Genomic DNA, 17,480 nt, shown 5'->3' on the forward strand with positions numbered 1-17,480 from the left:
TGGACACCGTCTTACATGCCATCAGCTCACAGGGCCCGGTGGCACAGAAAGCAGGCAGCACCCTGGGGGCTCACTGCCAGGGGTTTCCTTTTTACTTTTTATTGTGAATGGTGCTCTTTTGTGGGAGAATGAATCAACCAATTCTGAATTCGGTTTTTGTCTCCTTTTGTGCAAATTCATCTCATTTTAACATTTTTTTCCCTCACATCAGATTTGAACTTAATATTTAGTCAGAGGAAATGGCTTTAAGATCTCCAGGAGGCTCAAGGTAAAAATTCTAAATAGTAGATACAAACGAGCCAAATGTCAGAGCTAGATTTATTCCAATTAAGTCATTGTAAGTCAACTCTTTTTATAGATCTGAAGTAGAGGAGGAAGTAAATATTCCGTCCCTGAGGATTTGTTAGTGGAGATTTAGGCCCCCTTTCCATTCTTGAGTTTGAATTTAAAATATTCCCAATGCCAAGGGGCTCCTGGATGCGCACACAAAATAATTGTTTTAAAATTCTATTAGACAAAACCATAGCACAAACGCTATGGTTGAACTATCAGCGCCCCAGGCGCGGAAGGACGTTAGCATCATTCAAACACTGCACATAGCTACCCCGCTCTGGAAACTGCCGCTAAAAATGGGTATTAAATCCCACCTTAAAGGTCAGGGGCAATTTGCACATCTTTATTAATGGGCCCAAATAACCCTGGAAGGGCCTGGCTATTAAAAACACGGAGTCGGAACAAGTAGGTGTACCTACGGGGAGGACATCATTAGCCTCCTCCTCACAACTTAGAGCAACACACATTTTCAGATGGATGAGACCTAAACATGAAAAACCATAAAACACACAAAAAGATCATATAGGAGATGTTAAAAACAGGACTTTCTTTTATTCTACTAGGAAAAAAGGACTCTATGAGAAGTTTCCAGTCCCAAATGCAATAAATAAAAGTGGATCAATAACTAAAACTCCTGTATATTTGAGAGGTCCTACAGGTTTCTTTTTTTTATTAACAAGACAAATGACAACAGGACAGAAAATTTTGTGACATATATAACAGACAGCTACTGTCCTCAATATAGAAAACTCCTTGAAATCAACAAGACAGAGAACACAGAAAAGTCAGCAGTGTCCTGCAATCTCCTGAGAGTACGTCTTCCCCCTCAGCAGACCAATTGCAGGGGCTTCTAAATGCTCCATTTCCCCTTCCTTCAGGTGTGCAAATGGGTGGGTTTCCTCAAAGCACAGCTTCACCCTGTCATTTTCTTGATCAGATGGTCTCCATGGCTGACAGGCTGTCATGTGACCGCATGATGGTACTGGTTGGGCATGAGGCTCAGGCTGCAGGCCGGGCATGTTGAGGACACCTCCACAGGAGCATCTATCGCGCCCCAGAGGAGGTGCCCCCAGGTGGCTTTGGAATCCTTGCCACTGCGCGTGAGGTTCCTCTCCATCCCACCTTCCCCTTGTCTTCCACTCTGCCTGCTGAGGTCTTAGCCTCAATCGGCAACAAGTCCCCTCTGCCACACTCCCACAGCGTCACACCTTCGCCATGCGCTTGGCCTTCCAACCGCCTGCAGCTGGGATGACGAACTGTGAATTACCTTCCTGTCTGAAACGGGAAGCTCCTGGCGGCAGGGGCTTACTTCATCCTCCATAGTCTGTCTAATGTCTGTCCCAGAGCTTGCCCCACAGTGAGTCCTCAATCTACAGGATGACTGCAAGGGCGACCTGCACACGGCCGAGCCAGTCACAGTGCTCCCAGGATCCGAAGCCACGGGCCGCGGCCTTTGAGTTCCTGAGCACTTGCCTCCACAGATGCATTCCTAGCCAAGTGGAGTCCTGGAGTGGTGACCAGTCACAGGAATGAATCAGATCAACTCTAGTTTGGGGAAGTTTGGGGACCTTCGTACATCCCTTACTTTTGGCTTCTCATTTTGGATTTTCAATCCTGAACAGAGACTACCTGCAAGGAACATGGGAGTAGTCGGAGCCGGGACTTAGTTTGAGATGGTGGGAGTCACTAGCTGTTTGACCCCAGGCAAGGTGCCCCTTAGACCTCAGTCTCCACATCTAAAAAATGGGATACAAAACCGCTGCCTACATCACAGGCAGGAATCAAGAAGACCACTCACTTGGGTATGTTTATCATCGTGCAGGCAGCATAATGAGACTCAAAATCTTGATGGCCTGCAGGGAAAAAAAAACAAAATAGAGGCAAAGACTAAAGAGTTCAGACAGCTGTGAAAAAACAGGAAATTTTCAGGGGAAGGAAGGACTAACATTTTCCAAATGCCAACCTTGTCACAGGCTGGGAACATCTCTGGCTAATTCAGTGCAAAGAAAACAGCAGGTTATTTAATTGCATAATATAGCAAAGCACCCTAACACAGAATCTAAGAAATGTAAGTCTAATATAAGTATAATGAGCATGGTGAACACAAATGTGACTCATGTAATTAATACATAATGGAATTAATGTGTGATTAATATGAGATGGCATACTCCGGCACAGCATAACATTAGGTGCTTGTCTTTTTCTAAACCATTTTCAGAATAAGCTGAAGGCACAACGGCCCGTGCTTGACAGAGGTGTTATAAGACAGAGCCAGAGCACCAGGCAGCCTCTGGGCCCTGGTCGCAGCTGTCCCGTGACTGTTTTCAGTGTGAAAGTTCCGGCCGCTGCCCACACACTCTTCCCGCACAAAGACCTTTCTGCATCCGGCTCTTCTCACATGTACTTTCTTTTTCCTTTGGTCTTTCTTTAAATTTTGCCATGGCTCCTTGACCTTCAGAAGAAGTGCATTTGTCTGGGGGGCTCAGGTATCCTTGTGATCCTACAGGTTGGCTCCCAGCAAGAAAGAAAATGTCCTTATTAACAGATGAAGACCTCCTCTAAGACATGGCTGTCACCAAAGGAGCCCAGACCAGGGTGAGCTGAATGGGACCACTGAGAGATTATATTTGGAGGCCAAAAGTCTCAGTCTTCAGGAGGAAGAGCATTTTAATGCAGCATGTAAACTCTCAGAATCAATGCATAGAAATCCATAAGGTGCAAATTTTTAAATAAAGACATCATCAAAATTAATGCAGAAAATCTATAATGAACAAAATGCCCAATTTTCGATATGAGCATCGCTGAGTTTTCCTTTTGCCTTTGATTCCAATGTGGTGTATCTCTGCCCTGTAATTGATCCTGTCTCCGTCTAAAATGTTTTTAAGTAATTGCCATTTTTTAAAAATGCATTGCGTTTTGACCTCATTTATCTTTATGACCGAGTTTTTTGGCACTTCCTTTCAGAGAGTGCAGAAAGCAAGCCCCTTCCGACTCCCGCGGGTGCAGTTCACTGGTTCCCTAGTTGGTGCCCACCCTGGAGGGCTGGGGAAGGCATTGCCAAAGGAATCATGCATTCCACGGGTTAGCTAAAGTCCCAGCAACCTATGGCCCAGGGTCTCTAACTGATAGAAGGGCAGAGAGGTGAAATGACTAGCTTAATGACTTCCTTGATAAATGAAGGAGACTCACATTTTCTCTTTCAAAAGGGCAAGTCACAGTGATGTTCAACCCCTTAAGGGAGCTTAAGGGGTTGGAAGGGAGGAAGGAATCAAATTAGTATAAAGCCCACGGTGTGGGTCCTGTTAATAACCAGAAGGAAAGATGGAGAAAGCAAGAGACCAGGTAAACATGCAGAGGTGAGCGCAAGGCAGGAAGAGGTGGCATCAACCTGAGCCCCTTGAAAGCCACCCACCTATGCCCCAGGGGTTCACACGGAGCCAGCTGTGCATGCAGGGCCTCTGGGTGGTGACATTCATGTGGCAGGGCTTTATCAAGTAGAAAGCGTGCATCCCAAGACCTGTGTTGGGAAGCTGATTACTTAACCTTTTCCCAAAGAGCCTTCAACAAATATCCCACACCCCCAAGACAAATTATTTTCCCTTTCATAAAGCTCAAGTGGGTGCACCTCCGTTTCTCTGCAGTAGGAGCGGCTGCATGGCAATCACTTGAAATGCAGGCTCTGAATGGAAATTAATGCCATTGATGAAAGCAGCGACTAAAACATTAAAGGATATTGGACGGAGAAGACAATGGTATTTGCATCCTTTTGAACATTCACCTAGATTTGCATAATGGAGATGTCAATTGTATTTGCAAGAGAAAAATCAACCTACCTGGGCTCCCTAACTGGCTGCTTGCTACAGCTCCCTTAAGGGGTTGAACATCACCGTGACTTGCCCTTTTGAAAGAGAAAATGTGAGTCTCCTTCATTTATCAAGTGAGTCTTTAGTGGAACAGGAGTGAGGAACATGGTGGGCTGTCCCTGCTCCCAGGCTACAAAACCCAGCGAGACACATTTTTGCTGAAGGCCAGGACCTGAGCTCACTGTCTGGACTGAGTGTCCGTCAACCCCGCTGTCCTCCAGGCACAAAGAGCATATGGTCCAACCTTGGCCCTTTGGACTTCTGCTGTTGGAAGTTAAAATGTCAACATTGGGACCCAGGTGTATTGATCTCACTGTTTCTGGTATATTAGTGTCATTGCTTCTGGTATCTGCTAGCACCTTCTCCCCAGGCTTGTGGATGTACCTCAGAATCACCTGCAGTGCTTTAAAAAATGCATGTGCCCTGGCCGCTCTCCAGTGTGGGCCCCGATGTTGCTATTTCTCAATATTTTAAGATGATGCTACCGCACAGCCAGGGTTGAGACCGCCTCTCAAGGGGACCTAAGTTCCTTTTACTCTTTTTTCTTTATCACGGCTGCTTTAATATGGTGAATATGTAGGATTCAATCTCAAAAGATCCCACTTGTGTGAGTTGGAATTTACATAATGCCAGGCACACCACAGAGCCTGTTGCCCCATGGTGGAGACCAGGAGTGGGTTTATCTAGCCGTGTCCTTGTTAGCTGCTCGACCTTGGGCAGGTGGCTTAGCTCTTGGGGTCTGTTTCCTCACCTGTGAAATGGGAAATCTCCTTTCCTGGTAGTACGGGGGCTGGTTCATGATGGTCTATCACAAAATCGGCATGCAAAAGGTGGATTCTGCTCTCTGTGACCTTTGCAGAAATTTCCCCTGAGGGCTGTCCTCCAGCCCCCGGTAGCCCCAGCCAGATAGAAGGAGAGGGGCACTTCCCTTTTGCAGCCCTTCCAGTCACGGTCCCTCCTCCATGGCGGCCACTCCTGATGTCCAGTGGCACAGATCCGAGTGGCCTGTTTTGAGTCTTTCTCCTGCATACCTGTACAGCGTGTCCCTTTTGTGCAGGTTCCTTCCTGTCACCGTTGGTTAGGTCCACGTGGGCCGCATGTCGCCGTAGCTCACAGGTACTCTCTTCACCACTGTGCCGAGGGGTGAATGCGACACCACTGACCCTTCATGCCCCATTCTCCTTCGACTGAGAATGGTCACAAAGATGTTCGAACCGAGGTATCTTTCCAAACAGCTGACTCTCCAGCCACCCTCTCCAAGGTACATGGGACTGACATCCAGCTCCCTGTCCCAGCAAGACGGAACTCCTCCTCCCTGGTCCATGTCCACGGCTCTTCTCCTTGGGCACCAAGCCACTTACTAATAACTGGCCAGCACTGTGCACGTGCCCAGTTTTCTTTCTGGCCCTGCCTCTTCACCCAGGGAGGCTCCCCTTGGCCTTCCCAGTGACTCTCTTCTCTACGGAGAGCGTTTTCTCCCATCTCCATCTGGAGAACACTGATATCTCTCTCTAGACCTGAAGCTTAATGTATCCCCATGAAAAGCCTCTCCCTTCTTTGCCTTTGATGACGTGTCCTTTTTGGCTGAGCATTCCCAGCAGGGCCTGCAGAACTCCTTCGTGATCCTTGTAGGTGGAGTTGGAAGGTGCAGGTTTATTTCTCTGTAAGATTATGTGTTGCTCCAAGCCGTCACCCCCCATCTGGGTCTCCTTCCCCTCCGTGTCCTGTACATCTCTTACAGTGGTTGGCTCTTCTCAGCGAATAGCTAAGTATGGATGGAGAAGTGGTGGGTAAATCAACTTAATTAACCAGGGAACTTTCAGGCACGGCTTATCTTCCCTGGAGAATAATTCTCACTAGAGGTCACGTGATGGACATCTTCAGGCATGATAGTTGGTCTTCCCAGAAGAATGCTTTCTCTTATCCGTCTCTACATCTTGCACCCCTTCTTTTTTTTGTACTGAGGATTAATCCAGGAGTGTTTAGCCATAACCCCTTTTTTATATCTTATTTAGAGATAGGGTCTCACTGAGTTGTTAAGGGCCTTGCTAAGTTGCTGAGGCTGCCTTTGATCTCTCTATCCTCCCACCTCAGCCTCTGAGTCCCTGGGATGGTAGGCATGGCCGTTGTGCCTGGCCATGTTGCACCCCTTCTCCATCCAGCTCCCACCTGCCATTAGAAGCTCTGTGTGGTGACTGCCTGCAGCGTTGTCCCTTCCCCTCCCTCTTGATATCAGGACAGCAGTTGGAGCACACTCACTCACCTCGGGCATGTTACAGGGAGAAAACTATTCAAAACCCCCACCATCCACTGCCTTATTACCCCATGGAAAGACAATCCAAGGTAGGCCTTCAGTCAATTGATTTCCAAAAGATTTACTGGTGCTTACTGCAAGGAAGGGCAGATAATTCAGCCCGACTTACTTTGACCTGAATTTATGTCCAGTGGGACTTATGCCTGAATTATTCAAAAAAATGCCCTCAGTTGCTCCTTAAATTCATCTCATACACATTCTATGTATATTCAAAAAGTGTTTCCTATGATTATTTTTCATATAGCTAATGTCACCTTGATCAGGTCAATGTTCATCAAATTTTTTTTCAATATACAAATGTATGACATCACTTTTAGTCACACCTGCTCCCGATGGCTACGCCTGATTGAATTCATCTGAGGAGCTGGGGTTCACTTATAATGGCCTTTAGATGTTGTTTTTCACCACCGGCTTCTGTCACCAGCTTTGTTTACATTTGGTTCAGAAGATACAAATTTTAAAAGTGACAGGTTGTAACTAGACATAAGATCAATGCAGTAGTTTCTGTTTAAGCTTCTTTTGGTCGCTGTCAACCGAAACCTGAGCACAGATGTCAGGGAAGCATGATTGACACACAGCTGTGGTCAGGCAGGGGTCTCCGGGCATTTCCCCTCCTCACTGCGAGACTGTTCCAAGGGCTTATTAATACTACTTTGCTGCTTTGGGTCCCAATTTCCTTCTCACACACCAAATTCTGTCCACTGTCTGAGGGTCACTTTTCCACATGGGGCTTGTTGGGAACTGATGGATTTCTGGTGCCTCTTCTGTCCTACCAGCTGTTGGAAATGCTCAGCATGTCCCCTTCCGGCTGTGGGGAGAGCATTATCAAAGTGAGCAGCTTCAGCCACAGACAAAACATCCAGAAACATCTTTGTCTTGCAACCTCTATGTCTGTTAGGAATAAGGCCATGCGACTCAAGTCAAGAGCCACGATCCCCCAGCCCCCATGAGGCCTGTTGGATATGCTCACCAAGTTGGCCATTTCCTTTGGATTATAAAAATAATTATGAATATTTGAATTGAAATCACTGGGATGTTCATTAAAGAAAAACAACTATTAATTAGCACTGAATTTCTGTGAATGTCCTCAGGGTATATTCAGAAAATCAGTATTATAAAAGCTTGAACAGTTCCATTAGTTTAGCCTGATTGTACTCTGATTCTTTTTCTTTATTTATTCTTACACCGAATAATATATTAATGAGAACTAAGTAGATTTTTTTTTTATGAAACAAATGAATTTGCTTTTAGAAGAAAGTGTTTTACAACTCTTACTGGGCAATTAGATCCTAATGCTTGTTATCATGGGTTTTTTGGTATTGGATAAATGACTGAATTTATAATTAAACCTGTCTCTCGGACTGAAGTTACTAACCAGACACTTGGGTCAATTATATAATAGCAGTGTACATTGCATTAGACGTTAGCTCAACAATTACCACGCAACATTGAGTTCTGTTTCCAAGTGTTTTTTTAAAGACTATCTTTTTAAAATGGGCCATCAACAACAGAAGGTGCCCCGAACTTTCAGGACAGGTTTTTTTGTGCTACATGTATCTGATCAGGACCAAATCCTCCGATATGAAGTCAGACCCCAGCCTTCCTTAGGTGAGTTTTAACAGGAAGCATTTATTGAATGCTCCCAGGTTTACAGCGACAGATACACAGACCCGGGCCTTACCTGTACCCCGGCCTTCTGGGACCTCTGTTCCACTTTGGGGGATACAACATGCAGACAAATGGACACGGAGCAGACTTCCATTGGAAGGCAAAGAACTTGAACTCCAGGGGTGTCGTCAGTGGTCACTGGGGAAGTTCACCTGGTTGATGTACAAAGCTATAAGCTATAAGCAAGACCTTATCTGTGCCCAAAGTCCAGGATGCCATCATCTTCACAGACCTGGAGCTTGACTTGGGGTTTACGTTCAGAGGTAGTTTTTATCCTGGAGATGGGCTTTCAGTAAACAAATTTGTTAGAGATGCATATGTAAGCCATAATGTCAATAGAGTGACTGGTCATGAGAACCATACTTGTAGGTTAAACTAGATGTCCTTACTTGTATGTCAACACACTCTTTCTGTGCTGGTAGAGCTACCTGGGAAGCAGAATTTTAGTCATGAGCTGGGCCGGGAAGGATGAACACAGAAGCCTCGGTAACAAGGCATTCCTTGGCTTCCTTATTTTCCAGCATAGAAAGCTGAAAACAGTGGTAATAAGAACCTCCACCGTCTCTAGGGGCGTTCCAGTTTACCAGGAGTCAGGTTAGCCCCTTAGCAAGCATTGTTTCATTTAGGCCTCGCAGTCACTTGTCACATATGTACGTTGAGACCCTGTAAGCTGGGAAAGACAGAAAATCCGTGGTGGGTCTGAACTGTGTAGCTCAGAGCACCAAGGGCTCCAAGCCAGGGCTCATGTGACTGCTGTGGATAAATGGTTTTAATTGAAGGAATTAAAGTTGTGCATATCTATTAGCCTTGTAGAAAACCACACTCTAGACGTTGGACGCAGAGGCTTCTGCATCCTCCCATGCACTGGGGACTTCTCGGGGTGAATTTCTCTGCCCCGTGTCCTTGGACTTTTTTAACCTTCTTTGCTCAGTAAAGATGTTTTCTGTCCTGCCCATGACACAGTTTCAAGATAGGTTTTTCCCCCTGTTCTTTGTGGCTCTCTCTCCTCTGTGCCTGTTCTGTTGTAGTCTTCATAACTTAAATCCACTTCACACATGAGAACATCCCTTCCCACGGAGGTTCACTAACCACCCCAGTCAGATGGGCTGTGGCAGAAGGTATATTCTGTGGTCAGTGCTCGAAAGACAAGTGCCCAGAGATGGCCCACATCACACGAGTTCCAGGTGGGAAGAACAAACCCAGGGAGCTGTGAGCCTGGTTGAAGGCAATGCACTTGAAGCCGGGAGGGACATGGGACAAACGTGAGGAGCCGGAGAATCCTGAGGTCGGCCATGACTGCCACACATCCTCAGGTCTCAACTAGAGCAACACTCCCGTGCCCCCTGGGGACCTGTCAGCCAGCAGGGCACGGTTTCCGTGGCAGGTAATGATGTCCTTGTGACATCTTCTCTGTCCAGTCTTACCAAAATTCGAATACTCCGCAGCTTACTCTGAGTACAGTAGCAGATTGCATTTAGACTCAAGTAACTCATTAACACGTGTCCTGGAAAGAGGGGGCGACTGTCTCTGTCACATTCCTAGTGAATTGGTACGTTCGTAGGCTGAGAGGAGCTGCTGCAGGAGACGGGGAGCTAGCGCAGTTCTGTGAACAAAGGAGCAGTGAGGTCCGGCAGGTGTTTTGGAAAGGCCTCTGTGGAGGACGGGGAGGAGAAAGGCCCCGGAGGGCTACCGGCCATCTTCACTGCAGCCAAGCCAGTGGGAGAGGAAGGGGCGTGAATAAGAGCGGGGAGGGAAGGTGGGGGACGGCCACCAGCACTGTCCCAGCCATCCTCGCTTTGTCCCCATCCTCCCTGTGCCCCTTCTTCCAGTGGGCACTCTGGGAAGGCCGCCTGAGTGCCACGTGCTCTTCTCAGTGGTCCCTGAAGCCTGATGCTGGAGAGTCCCCGATACGTGAGGCACTCAGACCACCGGCCAGACAGAACCTGACGCGCTTCCACCAGTCAAGGAGACTTCAAGGTCAAATGGGGCTTTGGTCCAGACAAGGTCTCCCACACAAATGCTTCACATATGTTCTCTGGGCAAATAAACAGGTGATGGAAGGATGGAGTAAATAGAATAATGGCAGGGCATTCGAGCTAGACTTTTAAATGCCTGAGACTGTTTTAAAAAGATATCTGGACCTTCTTGAAGAAGCATACACCTCTATTCTGATCTGTGCAGTTTGGTGACAAGAGAAAAGATGGAAGACATCAATACAGAAAAAAAATATATTATTTATTTTTTGAGCCTAACCAAGTCAGCAAGAATGATGACGTTTGAAAGCCACACATCCCTGTGCACAGCCTCCAATAACAGGCACCAACGTCGTCAGTAATGGATTCCAGCGTCCTGCTCTGCCCTGCAAAATTAATGCCTCACAAAAGAAGAAAAGAATGTTCAAAAAGCTCCCGGTTCATTTTGTTGCATTAAAAATAAATCATAAGACTCCTAGGTTTAGCATTCAGTCTGGGCTTCCTGAGCACTTAAAAATCCCAAGAAGCAAGGCTCTGTCGTGAAGGAAGCCAACGCAGACTAACTGGGTTTCCCTGGGAAAACCTTCCAAGCAGCTGTGGCACAGGCCCTCCGCACTGCCTTTGGACCTGGAAAGACCCCGGGCCAGGCAACCCGGCCCAGCACCCCCAGCTTACCCGCTTTACTGAGGATTGCAAGAGACAGGTTCTGTGACCCAGGTGGGAAGCACTCTGGGATTTCACTGTACGCAGCGTGATGACTTTTCCAATAACAGTGTTACCAGGGACGTGTTATCTCTAGGGGATCTCCTCTGCTCTATTTAATTTCCCAATAAGTTTGTAGCCTTTACTGTTTCTGAGGGTAAAAGTTGCACGTGCTTGTTGGAGAAATTTAAGCACTCTAAAAGGCGTCAGCAGTAAAAATCACCAATAGTCTTGCCACCAAAAGATAAGCAGTGTCTGAACATCTCCTGGACTTTCATTTAGTCCATAAATACACACATGATTTTACCAAAATGGAATCTTGTCACGTTCGCTGTTTGGCAACCTGGCTTAGCCAATCTGAATGGAGGTCACGTCTTTCCAAGTCCTGGGTCTGGTCACATTTTAGCGGTGGCAAGAGAAATCTTAATTTGCCACTCCACATGTTTCTCTTTATTATCCCCTTATTTTGGCTGTTTGGCAAGTTTTCACTTTGGGTCATGAAAAAAGATGAATTCACAAAAAGATCACCAGGGAAAGAGGCTACAGATGGCCCTGCCCTACAGTGCACTTCCTGGCTCGGGTCTCAGCCTGGAAAACAGGTGCCCTGGATGGCATACACTCTGCTCTCTCCCCACTCTCTGTAGGAGCCTCCATCTCCCCCCTCAGTCGCCCTGGCTCATCAGTCAACTTCAGCAGAGAAAAATCGGGCCTTAAGTCACTTAATTATTCATCATTTATTCTGCAGAAATATTTACCGAGTTCCTCCTGTGCACTGGCGCTTTGTGAGATACCAGGGGATATCAGAGAAGGCGATGCGGTGAGGCGCTGTAGCTTCAAGTAACAGATCTCTAACTCGAACTGATCTCCACTTAAGTGAGAAAAGAAATTCCATCAAACTGGGAGGTCAGGAGAAGGACGAGCTCCCAGGGGCAGTCACGCAGTGGCTCAAAAATCTCATCAAGGTCTCAGGATCTTTTCATCTCTCAGGTTTATCCTGGCCACTGTCATTTCCAGTCTGATGGTTGCTCTTGGCTGGTATCAAGTTGGCCCCAGCAAGTGCCGGCACAACGAGACACCATCAGAGAGAAGAAGGATGGCGCTTTTTCTGTCTGTTTTGAGAGGAGGAGGAAGGGACAGAAAGGTCCCTGCACACTTTTCAACATAGGCCAGAATTGTCACCTACCTACCCTTAAACTAGAGGTTGGCAAGGGACACTGGATTCTCATGACAGCTGAGTCAGAATCTCAAGTGCAGAACACTAAGGAGCAAGACTCTGTCATTACCAGAAGGGGTTTTCCCTGGGGACTTCGGCGCTGGCCTGGCCTGTGGGATGAATAGGTGTTAGGGGTAGAGAGAGCACCTGTCCAGCATGTGCAACAGCATCGGACATCAAAGATTATAATCATTTGGGGAAATTCCATGTGTTCTCATTTGACTGAACCCTAGGGGTGGTGTTAGAGACCTGACTAGCGATAGAAGATTGAGCTGGAGGGGGACAAAGGGGCTAGATTTGAAGGACTTTATAAGCCATGATAAGAAATATGGGTTTTGCCAGATGCAGCTGTGCACACCTGTAATCCCAGCAACTTGGGAGGCTGAGGCAGGAGGATCACAAGCTCAAGGCCAGCCTCAGTAATTTAGTGAGGTCCTAAGCAACTTAGTGAGACCCTGTCTCAGAAAGAAATACGGGTTTTATCTTAAAGGAACAGTAGTAGCTCACTAGAATATTTGAAGCAGGGAATACATGAGATTGGATGATTTTGTTTAATCTCAACTAAATGGAATGGAGGGTGAGACCAGATTAGGGTCTCAGAAAACAAGGTCGTGCTGGTAATTCTAGAAGCAGAGATCTAGTGCTGGCTTTGTGGGAGAGTTGAGGAGAAGGAAAGGAGCTCAAAGTTATGATCCTGTTTTTTCCCAAGGTTCCACAATGCTAGAAATCTACATGAAAGGGATGATACATCTGGGAAAATCGGGATTTAAGAGGTAGCTCTCCAGAACCAATACAATCCATACAGAACAACTACCAGAGGACAGATCCTGTTCTTAATGTGTGTGGGATACGAGTTGGCTAGATAAATAAATGAATATCATATGTAAATGTCCATTAGCACAAGTTCTTGACTGAAATGAGGAACCCTAGTGATGTGCGTGTTGTACGAGGGGAGGAGTAGACGAGGTGTTTATGAGCCAGGCATCCAGCAGCTTCCTGTGGGTTAATAGGCTACGGTTTATTCATGTGCTTGAATCCCCTTGGTGAAGCTGCTAATAAGGATGAGTCAAGCTTCAGTGGTCATCTCCTCCTCCTCCTCTTCCCTCCGCTCCTCCTCTCCTCTCTCCCCCTCCCTCCTTCGCTCTCTTGTTTGTAGCTTATTGAGTGGCTGAGCACTCTACTCACCCGTGCATGGCAGAACTCTCCCACTTTGCATATTTTGCACAAGAGTGTTCTCTTTAAGCTTTAAAGTATGAGTCATCAGAATGAACCGTGCATTGTCCTCAGACCCGGGAGCTTCGCCATCTAAAATAGAAAGCTCTTAATGTGAGAGCAGTGGGTAAAACCAGAGCCACGTCCTCTGGAGGCACCCCTGCCTGTGGTCTGCGTGTTCAAAGGACGGTCCTGCTGTCCATGACTTATCAGTACTTAAGCCTGGTCCACAGAGGAGCAGGGAGTGAGGGTGTTGCTTGATATCATTACCTCCCTCTGTTTCTAGGCATCCAGCTGTGTGTGGGAGGGGACTGTGGACGTGGGCACTCTCATGTGGTGTCCCTTCTGAGGAATGACTTCCTAACCTACTTGTGTATCTGGCAGATTAAAGGATTCCTAACATAATCTACCTGTGTGCCCAGCAGAACCTGACGTTTTCAATCTGATTCCAGAATGTTTAATGCCACGTACTTTTGAAGGCTTTGTCTTCCTTCCATGGGACACCGTGAGAACAGGCTACAAGTTGACATGACACCTTCAGGACTGCCCTCAGGAGCCATGACCTTGATGCAGTGGGACATAGGCTGCATCACTGGACATCAGAGAGCTCCTGTCTTAGGCCAGTTAGTAACTATGATCTTAGACAACTCACTTCCCATTTTCTTTCATCTGCAAATTGAGTGAGTACTGCTTGCCTTGCAGTGTTGACCAGGGGAGAGTGTGAGAAAAGCTACTCCGGAGAGAGCCAGCCGAGCACGTGGTAGAAGCTCAGTGAATCATAGCTATTGCCGTGCTTGGACTCTTAGGTGCTCTGTCCTCATTTGCCCTGTAGAACAGCAAAATCCCCCACTGCACTCTCCACATGAGCACTGCAATGGTCATCCCACTTTAGAGAGGGCCTTCCCAGCCCCCACCCCAGTACTTTGACATTGGGGGCCCAGTTATTCTTTGCTGTAAGGGGACTGATCTTTGCAGCAACCAGACTGTCCCTAGACGTGGTCAAATATCCCCTGGGGTGGGGTCGGGGTAGTCAAATCCTCCCTGGTGAAGGACCACTGCTCCAGACAGTGGAAGAACGTGCCCGGCTCTCAGGAAGTGTCCCACAAACGAGGCTGGGACATACCTAAAGTTGAGAAAAAAGCAAGACCCCCACATTTGTTTGCTAAGCCCCTAGATAGTAATACATGAGAACAGGAGAAAAAAATCAAAGCTTTTTCAGCTGGAATAATCTCTCCAAGTTCAGCTCCAGATAAGAAGCAACATTTGGAAACAAGTAATGTCAACAGCGGGGGTCTTGTAGTCACTGCTGCCATAGCTGAAGGTGTCCTAGGAGTGATGATGGGGCCCCATTTTCCTTGGATAATCCATGAAAATCAGGTGTCGGGGGTTCAGCACTGAGTGCTTCCCCTGGGAGGAAGGGTCAGCTCATAGCTGGACTCAGCTGTGCAACAGCACGGGGCAACAGGGACCCATGCTTCACTGGTCAAATCTTAACCCACAGGAATGTTCTAGACTTCCTCTCCCCCTGCTAAAGTCTCATTGCCCTGTCTGCAGATCTGTGGGTAGTTCTGAAGAACATTTTAAGGTAGTTTTACTAATAGGAGCGTCCACTCCTTCAAGGCCCTGGAAACTCTACTTAACCACAAATTCCTTCCCCTGGGGTTTTATATGTTTGGTAAAAACAAAAAATCAACTCTGCTACAGAGTCTGGAAAGGCTTGGGGGTGCGATTCAGCCACTGTGAGAACAGAGGTAGAAAAACATTATACAAGGTGTTTTTGATAATCTTGAAGAGAAAGGAAAGACACTGTGTGTGCACACTGCACCACACACACCTACACACACCTCACACCTACACATTCGCCCCCCACACCACACATATGCACATCTATTTACAACTACACACTCCTACACACATGCACACACCTACCTACATACACCATACACCTACATACACTCCCTACACCACACACATACACCCACCCCCCACACCACACACATACACACACCTATACACAACTACACACCCCCACACACATGCACACACCTACATACACCCCTGCACACACACCTACACATACACACACCTGCAGACCCACCTCCACACACCTGCACACACACATACCTACACAAACACACACCTACAGATACACCTACACACACACACACACACACACACACACCTGGATTTTGGGCCCTGGGACTAAAGGAAGAGGAAGCTCTCCTCCCCCTGGATGATGTTGCCCTTCAGCACCATTAGCAAGCAACAGCATCGCAGCAGGGAGCGATTAGTGATTATTTTCCAATAATACATGCGGGTGCTATAGCTGGAGATGATGGTGCTTCCATGCTGAGATCCGTGAGGTATAGATTTTGCATTTCAACACAAATTCAAAGTATGTGTTTTTTATGATTGATGAGGACATTGCAGCACGGCACCTTCATGATTTGCATTTTAAAAAAAGGCTCTGTGTATAAATCATTGGCATGGATTTCTCAATCAGAAGTCAAATGGTTCTGGTTGTAAAAGCTCTAAAATAGGCTCTTACTAAATACATTGTGGAAAATCAGGGATTAAGATGCCCTAACATGATTTTATATTCCCTTACTGTGCCCCAGATGGCTGTGTGTGTGTGTGTGTGTGTGTGTGTGCTGTTTTAACAAAGGAAATCTCCAGTCCTTATGGTACCATTACCGTCAAGTTAAGGGTTAGCCATTCTCTTTCCTAACATCTATTTTGTGCTTTGTTCAAAGCCAAGAATGACCTTTTAGGGAGTTTATTAACAAGATCTTTCAAGGAAAGGAAAAGTTCTCTTTTTGACCAGAGAAAACATAAATGATGTAGCTAAACTCAGCTTTAGCATATCCTGTGTTTTTCCAGTGAGATGTTGAGTTCCAATAGGGGAGACTAATTTTTTTCTGGAGATCTCCTGCACGGAGACCCTAAACTTGAAAATTGCATTAAGACTTTTCATAAAGGGAGAAGGCAGTTTTCAGTACAAGGCAAAGGGCAGGAAAAAGGTACTGGAGATGGCAAAGTCAGAGATGCCATTACCTATGGAGGCTTTGAGAAAATGTTAATGCTGGACCTGGGTGATTGACAGTGCTGATCAACGTCAAGAACTTCCTGAGCGGACATTTCAGGGAGGTCTCTGGCTGGGTGAGAGATGGAACTCTTGCTTTGCAGCAGCTCATGGGGGGTCAGAGCTGAGTAAGTCCAGGAGGAAGAACCTGGGCACCAACACAGGTGCCCGTGAGGAGGCTGGGCATGTTGCTGGAATGGACTTGAGAGCAGAAGCTAACTGAGATGCTGGGAAGGAAGGAAGTCCACGATCCAGGGTTGAGCAGGGCGGGGGAGGATTGGGGAGTCTCCCTGTGAGAATGTGAAGCTCTGTGCCCCAGTCTCCAGAACTGCCCCTCACTCTGGGCAGGCTCCTTCCCTATTTTAATGATCTTGTATTCTGCAGACCTCCCTGCCTGTTCTGCCTGCATGGAGTCCCATCAAGCACTGAGCTGGCATCTGATCACCGAAGGCTCGGTACCAAGTACTTGCCTGCCACAGGCTCCAAAGTGATGTTGGAAGGACTAAGGTTGAGATGGAGTGGGGGCTCCGGGAGGTCCAGGAGAAGGGCCTATCAAAGCCAAAGCCTCATGGTCAAGGGTGCAGTCTTCAAGGGTCCACCGCGGCCTCTTCCATCTCATGAGCAACTGCTACGTCTGATCCCCTCATAGAGCACGCAGGCTAGGGTGGGGGCCACTCGGGGTAGACAGCCCTCTGTAAAAGGCCTTTTCCTTTGCTACCACTGCACGGGATTTTAGTTTTTAACTTTGCCTCTGTGGCTCCAGAAACCCTGCCAGACGAATGGCTGCTTCATTTGGAGGCAGTGATTCATATCCCTGGCAGAATGCTCCTTGGTGACGGTGTCTCTCCTTCATCATGAAGGAGTAACAAAACATCTATAAAAGGGAGACAGCTTCAGATGAGTGGGTATTAAAGTTCCACACAGCATCAATGGTTGAGAGAATATGCATATATTAATTAAGAATTCCGACATATTTCTTTTATAAGGTCCCTTATGAAAGATAGACTATTTTGCACATTTATTTTGTGTTGGAAGTGACAGATGAAATTAATATGCTTCATAAATTGCCATCACAGAGGGTCAATTAACAAGTGAACTAACCTTGTGAAAGTCATTTTGA

At 46.9% G+C, this 17,480-nt stretch overlaps 1 protein-coding gene and 1 long non-coding RNA gene across 3 annotated transcripts in view; one reads left to right on the top strand and one right to left on the bottom strand.

The window, feature by feature from the left end:
- Cdh13 (cadherin 13) overlaps positions 1-17,480 on the top strand; it is an 873,206-nt gene that overhangs the window by 528,423 nt on the left and 327,303 nt on the right. The gene's annotated exons all lie outside the window — the stretch shown is intronic.
- Positions 862-4,407, bottom strand: LOC124086564 (uncharacterized). The gene is made up of 2 exons (XR_006849831.2): positions 4,167-4,407; positions 862-2,186 (listed from the first exon to the last, which is right to left on the bottom strand). It is a non-coding gene; the product is annotated as an uncharacterized LOC124086564 (long non-coding RNA).

The sequence above is a fragment of the Marmota monax genome, unplaced genomic scaffold (genome assembly GCF_021218885.2).
Source record: "Marmota monax isolate L192 unplaced genomic scaffold, Marmota_monax_Labrador192_F-V1.1 WCK01_AAM20220418_F8-fsc00024, whole genome shotgun sequence".
In the NCBI taxonomy this organism is placed as follows: Eukaryota; Metazoa; Chordata; class Mammalia; order Rodentia; family Sciuridae; genus Marmota; species Marmota monax.